General features: G+C 38.9%; 1 long non-coding RNA gene across 1 annotated transcript in view; it reads left to right on the top strand.

Moving 5' to 3' along the window:
• The window catches only part of LOC138007520 (uncharacterized), an 8,644-nt gene extending 176 nt beyond the window's left edge, over positions 1-8,468 (top strand). The window contains exons 2-3 of the long non-coding RNA XR_011124055.1: positions 6,835-7,010; positions 7,745-8,468. This is a non-coding gene — a long non-coding RNA (uncharacterized lncRNA). The remainder of the gene's footprint in view (positions 1-6,834; positions 7,011-7,744) is intronic.
• Positions 8,469-9,347: the final 879 nt, after the last annotated feature.

Raw genomic sequence — 9,347 nt, 5'->3', positions numbered from 1 at the left:
TGCCTTAGGCCCGATTCAGACACAGCGTACTTCTTCGACCGACACAAATTGACAAAAGTACGCCTGTTGATTCAGAAGTCGAACTTAACTGGCCCCTCCACAGCAGTTCCAAAGCCATTACCAAGAAAACCAATTGATTTTGTCAGCGATTTTCATGTAGAAGGTAAAACATGGTTTATGCATGATCATGAAGTTCGGCATATGAAACGTTCGACGTCTGAAATCAAAAATTTGTTTTATCAACGGAGTTGATAATGTAAATTGGCCACCGTACAGAGATTCTAAAAGCTGACGTTTCGAGAGTTAGCCCTTCATCAGAGCGAATCGAGGGATTATGGGTTACGTGTAGTTTTTATAGTAGAGTAGGAGCTGCGCTATTGGTGGTAACATGGCAACGTGAAAAATAAGAATATATTAGTTAAATGAAAAGCGTTCGTTAATACCGTGAGGATTAAGGGTGCCGATTTGAAAGATGAATTTTTGTTCCAGATTCTTGCGGCTTTCCGTCGTACCTAGATGTAGGGAAAGGCCGCAGATAGCCATGTGTTTTTTGGAGTGGTTAGGCAGATTAAAATGGCGAGCGTCTGGCTTAGATGCATCCCTGTCATTCTTCTCAACATCGCGAAGGTGTTCGCGGAATCGGTCACCTAGTCATCTACCTGTCTCACCAATGTGTAATTTATTGCATAACGTACAGGTTATGCAATAAATTACATTTGCGGAGGTACATGTGAAACGATCGGTGATCTTAACAGATCGCTTAGGTCCCGATATCTTGCTAGTGTTAACAATGAAAAGACAAGTTTTGCATCGTGAGCGTGCGCATTTGAAAGTGCCGGGTTGCTCGTTAGTTTTGAGCGCGCTTCTAACTAAAAAGTTGCCTACGTTTTTGTCGCGTTTGAATGAAATAAGTGGAGGTTGCGAAAAGATTCTACCAGTCTCGGGATCATTTTGGAGTAATTTAAAATTACTAAGAATGATGCTTTTGACTGCGTGATTATGAGGATGGAAAGTGAAGGTGAATGGAATTCTGTCATCCTTATCTTTTTGTGACGTTTGTAGTGATGACTGTCGATCAAATTGTTGGGCGCGATGATGGCCCGCTTTGACCACAGAGACAGGATAGCCACGTTTTTCGAAGAACTGGCACATCTCCTCTGATTTGCTGGAAAAATCGGAGTCATCACTACATAGACGTCGAAGTCTAAGAAATTGAGAATAGGGAATGGAGTTCTTGACATGTGATGGATGTGACGATGAATACAACAAATAACTGTGTGAATCAGTAGGTTTGTAGTGCACACTAGTACATAGCACGTTGCCTCTAATAGAAACTTAGATATCTAGGAAAGCCAATGAAGTTTCCGAAATTTCCCAGGTATATTTAAGAGCCGGATGAAAAGAGTTGACGGAGGTTATAAATTGATCGAGTTCTTCTCTGCTGGATGAAATAGCGCCGATGCAGTCGTCGATGTAGCGGAGCAGGTTTGGGGCCGTTGTATTGAATATAAAATTGGTGTTCAACATATCCTACAAAAAGATTGGCATAGCTAGGTCCCATTCTTGTGCCCATCGCTACACCATTAATTTGTTTGTAATAGTTGCCGGCGAATGAAAAACAGTTAAGCGTTAAAACTAGTTCTGCAAGGCGGAGGAGTGTTTCCGAGCTAGGTTCTTTGACAGTGCGTTGATCGAAAAAGTGTTTAAGTGCTAGAAGACCTTCGCTATTAGGAATGACTGTGTATAGAGATGTAATGTCCATGGTGAAAATAAGTTTTTCTTGGCCAGAGAAATTGAAATCGCGGAAAATTTGTAGTGCGTAAGTACTGTCTTTAATGTATGATAGCAGGACCTAGCTATGCCAATCTTTTTGTAGGATATGTTGAACTCCAATTTTTTAATCAGTACAACGGCCGCTACATTGACGACTGCATCGGCGCTATTTCATCCAGCAGAGAAGAACTCGATCAATTTATAACCTCCGTCAACTCTTTTCATCCGGCTCTTAAATATACCTGGGAAATTTCGGAAACTTCATTGGCTTTCCTAGATATCTAAGTTTCTATTAGAGGCAACGTGCTATGTACTAGTGTGCACTACAAACCTACTGATTCACACAGTTATTTGTTGTATTCATCGTCACATCCATCACATGTCAAGAACTCCATTCCTTATTCTCAATTTCTTAGACTTCGACGTCTATGTAGTGATGACTCCGATTTTTCCAGCAAATCAGAGGAGATGTGCCAGTTCTTCGAAAAACGTGGCTATCCTGTCTCTGTGGTCAAAGCGGGCCATCATCGCGCCCAACAATTTGATCGACAGTCATCACTACAAACGTCACAAAAAGATAAGGATGACAGAATTCCATTCACCTTCACTTTCCATCCTCATAATCACGCAGTCAAAAGCATCATTCTTAGTAATTTTAAATTACTCCAAAATGATCCCGAGACTGGTAGAATCTTTTCGCAACCTCCACTTATTTCATTCAAACGCGACAAAAACGTAGGCAACTTTTTAGTTAGAAGCGCGCTCAAAACTAACGAGCAACCCGGCACTTTCAAATGCGCACGCTCACGATGCAAAACTTGTCTTTTCATTGTTAACACTAGCAAGATATCGGGACCTAAGCGATCTGTTAAGATCACCGATCGTTTCACATGTACCTCCGCAAATGTAATTTATTGCATAACCTGTACGTTATGCAATAAATTATACATTGGTGAGACAGGTAGACGACTAGGTGACCGATTCCGCGAACGCCTTCGCGATGTTGAGAAGAATGACAGGGATGCATCTAAGCCAGTCGCTTGCCATTTTAATCTGCCTAACCACTCCAAAAAACACATGGCTATCTGCGGCCTTTCCCTACATCTAGGTACGACGGAAAGCCGCAAGAATCTGGAACAAAAATTCATCTTTCAAATCGGCACCCTCAATCCTCACGGTATTAACGAACGCTTTTCATTTAACTAATATATTCCTATTTTTCACGTTGCCATGTTACCACCAATAGCGTAGCTCCTACTCTACTATAAAAACTACACGTAACCCATAATCCCTCGATTCGCTCTGACGAAGGGCTAACGCTCGAAACGTCAGCTTTTAGAATCTCTGTACGGTGGCCAATTTACATTATCAACTCCGTTGATAAAACCAAATTTTTGTATACTACTTCCCCACCGACGCAGCACCACAGTTTCTTTAGAAACTACCCCTTCATTCGTCTGAAATCAAAGCCGATCCACGGCCATGCTAAAGCCGAATTCCCGTCTAGGCCAGTTGAAAAGAACGCCTGAGCCATTCCAAATTAAAATAGCCGTTCTTAATTGATTCAAACGTCGAACTTTTCATGTATTAAGTTCGGTTCATGAAAAGTATGGCGTCTGAATCGGGTCTTATGACAATTTAATGTAAGCTTATGTAGAATTCAAACCTTTTACATGCACCTTGAAGTCCCAAATTTGTCAGGCAAGGATATTTAATTTGGCTTAAGTGCTTTAACAAATTGGTATGTATTTCACAAGAGAAATGAAACCTTAGATCAAATGGTTAAGCAAATGATTTGGTATTAGAGTGCTCTCACCGCAAATTAAATGACGACAGAAAGCAGAAAGCTTCAGCTGTCATTTAATCTATTGTACTCAATGCAAATGTTAATGCCTGCATGAGATTGTTATTATTGGCGTTTAAAGAAAAGAGAGCCAAATTTTGATGAGTCTGCTCTTCAAACACTTACGTTATAACAGAAGTGACAGTGTCTGACACTTGCAGAGTGCAGACCCCAAACTAACCGTAAATCACAGTTATTGCAAGCTAAACGTTTTATTTAAAATGGGTGCTTTAGCCTGCGTAGCAAGCGTTCCTGTTCGAAAGAAGAGCTCCCAAACGATTTTCCACAAACTGGCCGCGCGAAAGTTGGGGCAAGAGACTGAGGGAACGCTTGCAAGAAGACCCCCTATTTTTGAAAAACGCCCACCTTTTTTTGACACGCGCTGATTGACGTCTTATTAACAAATTAGCCAATAACAGAAAACCTTGTTTTTTACACATGTTGACTTCCGTCAAAACAAACCGAAGCACTGAGGAGACAGCGAGCGATCAATGCAGAATTTGTCAGTGTGAACTGAGGTTGTGTGATTTTAAAGTTAAATTTGTAACGGCAGCTTCTCAGCCGGGTAAGACTGGTTATGTTTCTTCCGAAAATTTGTTTAAACCATCGAAAACAACGGCCAATTTTTAGAACGTGTAAGAAACCCGTGCGCTCGTAAAATACGAAATTTAGGAACATAACTCGAAAAGAGTTCGATGGGTAGTAAGGCCGCTCAATGCAAAACTCCACCAAAGCAGACCATGAAACCATTCAAAGAGGTTTCAGTTGCGATTTTTAATTAGCGGCGATTTCAGTGCGACTTGCTGGCGATTTCTTGGTGCAAAGTGGTTGACGAAACGAATCGAACTAAATATCCTGGAAATTACAGGATATCCCCCCCGCTTGTTTGATAATCCATAGTACGTTTTTGGTCAATCGTCACGAAATCGTAGATGAAATAGCAAGAAAAAAAATGCACGACTGTAAAAAGGAGCCGCTTTCTTCTCACAGTGAGAGAAGATTTAATTAGCAGGGCAGTTGCGTAATTGTCTTCATCTTGTCAGGCTCAATTCATGATATAGTACTGAAGCTTATATTGGGCAAGGTAAGCGGAGAATTTGACAAATACAGTGTGTTGCCCAGTTTCCGGCCAGTACCAGTTTCCGGCCGAAAAAAGGTAAACTCGGTTATTTTCGATGGGATTTTAACTCTTCGTCCACCGAAGCGATCCGTTGGAAAAAAACGAACATCTCCGCTATCAACTGATGGTTTAGGCGGGCTTTTTGGTCGAGAAACGAGCGAACAAGAAGGGATTTTGTTCAGGTGAGTAAAATCTTACCGGCTAATTTTTGGCCTTTTCACTGCACAGCGAAGCTACCGTACGTAAATAAATAACTCGTTTAATAGGAAATAGTTCACGGAGCTTGATAATTTTTTGAAAGAATTTACATTGAAGATGGAAGTAATTAAGGGACCTGTCATCATAAGCTAGAACTTAGCTGTTTGCGAACGTCAGAAGTCTAAATCTTAGCTAAGATTTTCGCATACTACGCCAGTTTCCGGCCACAGATAGATTGTTTAAAACTTATTTGAATTAATGAAATTTTATAACTTACCACTCGAGAAATTAATGAAATGTACATAGCTTAAGCAAGCATGGCGTAATGAGGTACATATTAACTCAGATGTGCTGTGTTTATTGCCCGTGCCTCTTCGCAGAGAATATCGCGCGGGCTTTGTCAAGGTTATACCCTACCCATAGTTAGCAGCTATCTATGCCCTACCATACACCTCTAAGTAACCATTTTGCTCTAATCCCATAAAGTACAGTCGCTAAGCCACATCGAGATAGCCTTGGAAGTCCGTTTAGTCCAGCGGATTGAATGAAATTTCTGCTTTCTATTGATGTCCGGAAACTGGACTCGCTGGCCGGAAACTGGGCAACTTACTAGTTTTGCAAAAAATGGCATAATTTCTTTAGTACTTGAGGTGGGCAGCCGATCTCCGTACATTTTAAAGGTAAGTAAATGAACTATCTCTTGTAGAAAAATGAGAAAGTTTCCGTGCATAAACAAGAAGTTAGGGCGATTACAAACTAAAGTGGCCGGAAACTGGGCAACATACTGTACCATACAGTTTATTTCCTTGATCCTGACACAGATATGTACTCTGGTGGTTCGCAGGCATGTTATTAATTATTCCTGCGTAAATACGAAGCATCTTTTACAAGCGAAGGGAAAGCTTACTTCAGACCAAGCCAAACTTTTCCTTGACAATAACCGCTGCCAAAGTTTTGTTAAAGAACAAATCTTTTGCTTTTAGTGAATTATGGACACGCTTATCCACAGCGGCTTCCGCTGACGCTTAAATAATGTTGAATTTCCCGCGATGGATATCGTCCAAGCAGTCCAGATTTTTAATTAAATCACAGGCTGTCATTCCCATGGAATTTACCTAAACTACTTACTTGATTGCGTATGATGGAGAAATCAAGATGATACTCGAGAAGTTTGTTCTTCGTTTCTTCTATTTCGAACTCCGCAGATCATGACAAACATCTGAAAAATTAAGCTTTTTTCGAATCCTGTTGGCAAAACGGACATTACATCTATACAGTTAAAACGGTGGCGCATTGACAGTCCTTGTTCCATTTTCAATGCAAAACCGAGAACCGATTCGCTCAGCTTCAACACACGGTTCAAAACCTTCAACATCTTCCGCCATTGTATTTGTCACGCTAGAACTAACAAGTAACATTTTGCTCGAAAATTTATCACCTGTCAATCACTGTGACTGTGCCGCACCAATCAGAAGCCCCCATTCGTGGGCGAACGGGTTTTTCAAAAATAGGGGGTCTTCTTGCAAGCGTTCCCTCAGTCTCTTGCCCCAACTTTCGCGCGGCCAGTTTGTGGAAAATCGTTTGGGAGCTCTTCTTTCGAACAGGAACGCTTGCTACGCAGGCTATGGGTGCTTAGACTTAAATACTGTTTACAATCGCTATTTGTAGGCAGTCTGCAGTTGTCATACATCTTAGAAATGATCAGCTTTATTATTACATGTACCAGCATTATTTTTTTGAGACATGTGATACTGAGTGTTCTTATCTGGATGAAATTCTTATGACACCTTTTATCTGTAAGTAGCGGTAATAATTTTTGTTTGGAAATGTGACTGAGATTATGAATTATTTTTTCCAAGAAAACTGAAACTTTTCACTATATTTATTTGTTGATTAACAGTTCAAATTGGAGGTTGGTTCATTAAAAGATTGCTGGGAAGTTTGGACAGAGAGTTGGTTACAGAAAGTGCTGAGGCTAGGCAAGTAGATGCATTCTTCTTGCAACATACAGTACATACCACTACATGTATCATCTATGGAAGAGGAGTTGGAGAAAACCCTCAGATAAAAGAAAAGGTTGGTGCAATGAAGAAACTCCTTTGAGGCATGTTTCTGTAAAAAACCAGTAATGAAGTCAAACAGCTGAAAGTCTGAAAGACTTAGAAGCTGATTGTTGCTTTTAAACAAGTGATGCATATAGATATTTACAAATAACTCACATAAATTACACTTTAACAACTAATTCTTGACAGTCACTGCAATAAAATGATTATAAAGCACTGTCTGAGTTACAGGTCTGTGTACGTATAGACTAGTAATGCCTAGCGATTAGCGGAAGATGATGCTGCAGTTTCCTTTATCCATTGTCTCACCCAATATCTGCTTTCAGTTTAAAATTTGAAATACCGGTACTTTTAAATGAGATAATTCTAAATACCTCATCACACATAATTTTTTTTGGAAAAGTGTTAGAGACAAAGAAAGCATCTGGCAATATATTTTCAAGATTTGTTCCATGAGTTCCACCACTATATGTGTACTTTTATCATTATGACAAAGTTAATTTGATAGTTAACTGAGTTACTCAATGAATCAAGAACAATGTTACAGATGTAATCTCATGCAAGTACCGGTATTACATGTGGTTCCATTTATTTGGTACACCAAAATTGGTGGATGGTGTCTTTTGTTTCTCAGGATTAGGGATGTATTAGATTTGTGCTCTCTTCCTATTTTGTTAGAATATTGTAGAATGATCTTAATTTTGGAAGGGGTGATACTAATCATTATTCTCTTTAATTACTTTTAAGGATGATGAGTCAATCAATGGATAGGTTCTAAAAACAACATTTGCAAGGATTGTTGCTTCTGGCACACTAATTGAACTAGAGACATTTACCTTGTGGCAGAAAGCAAGGTTTTGTTAAAACTTTCATTCGCTGTAATTGCTTTGCTGGGAGCATACTTAATTATCAGCTTAATCTCAGGGGTTTTTTTCTTCTTTTTGGAAACAAAACGTTTTTAGTTTTTTCGTAATGTAAATTATCAGCCTAAGTTCTGTTTTTTTTTTCTTTTTGAAAACAATTCTATTGGAGAAAAAAAGAACACATTGGTAAAGGTCAACGATGGCAAAATTTTTGCATCAGTTATCCTAAGCATGTTCCATTTTTTTACGTTTGACTTCTTTCTGTAAGAACTGACTTGTATTACATGTACATAAAACCCATTTTGTTATACTGAGTCACATTTATCCAAGTACGTTGTATGCTTTAGTTTTTGTAATTGAAGTTATTTTGCAGCCATTCATTGTTGCAATCTGTAATCAAAACACAAACCACTCAATTTATCTTTGTTTAAGGCAAGAACACATTCAGCTGATTGCCATTTTATTATTGCCCGAATAATTAGAATAAAGATAGCTTTGATTTTTGTGATATATTTGTATGTGTATACAGATTGTATTTATCATGCATATCGATGTGCATTCTTTGCAATCTTATGATTAAAATTACCAGTATTAGATGCTTCATTGTAAACCTGGTCTTTCCTTTACATAATATTTAAAAAAATGAGCTTTTCATGGTTTTATGAGAAATCTGACTATAAATAAAGGTACAGTAAATCTAGTGAGGGTGAATGTGTTCTGTAGAGAGAATAAATATTACTCTGACAAGGGGAGTAAAGTTTAAGAGGGTAAATTTTACTCTTGAAAAGGAGTGGTTTTGTACCTTTTTGTCTCACCCCAGTTTTGGAGTTAATTTAACTCTGTCAAGGGTAAATTGAACTCCATTTAAAGAGTTCAATTCACTCCAATAGAAGGATAAACGTTACTCTTGTATTGGAGTGAATTTTACACCACAGGAGGGGTAAACAATACTGGAGTAAATTTTTACCCCAACAAAATAGTAAAAGATATAGGAGTACATTTTACTCCAAAAACGGAGTAAGGATTACCGGAGTAAATTTTACTCCAAAAATGGAGTGGTTTTTTACCTTTTTTTTAAACTCCCTTTTTGGAGTTAAATCTACTCACTCCTTGAAAATAACAGTGATGGATCCAATGCAGAATACCAGCATAACACAAGGAAGAAACTCGTACAAAGTGGCAATAATAATTGAATGAATTCTTATAAAGACAGGTTTGGAAAAAAAGGAGCCCAGCCATTGGGAAAATCAATTGTCCAATTGCAATGACCCAAGCCAAAGAAATAATGCAGACGACACGACCACGAGTCATAAAACTATAAAAGTATGCAAAAGGAATGACAACCGCGATGAAACGATCCAGCACTACGCTGCACAGGTTCATCATGGAAGCGTAACAGAGTGAGAATCTTGTCAAGATTACTACGCGCTGCCAAATAACATTGCCTTTACAGCTTTTTGAAATCTCACAAAAATCGAACAAGGGAA

Source organism: Montipora foliosa, chromosome 6 (genome assembly GCF_036669935.1).
Source record: "Montipora foliosa isolate CH-2021 chromosome 6, ASM3666993v2, whole genome shotgun sequence".
Lineage (NCBI taxonomy): Eukaryota > Metazoa > Cnidaria > Anthozoa > Scleractinia > Acroporidae > Montipora > Montipora foliosa.
Note: the sequence above shows the minus strand (reverse complement) of the source record. Positions and strands in the feature narration are given on the sequence as shown.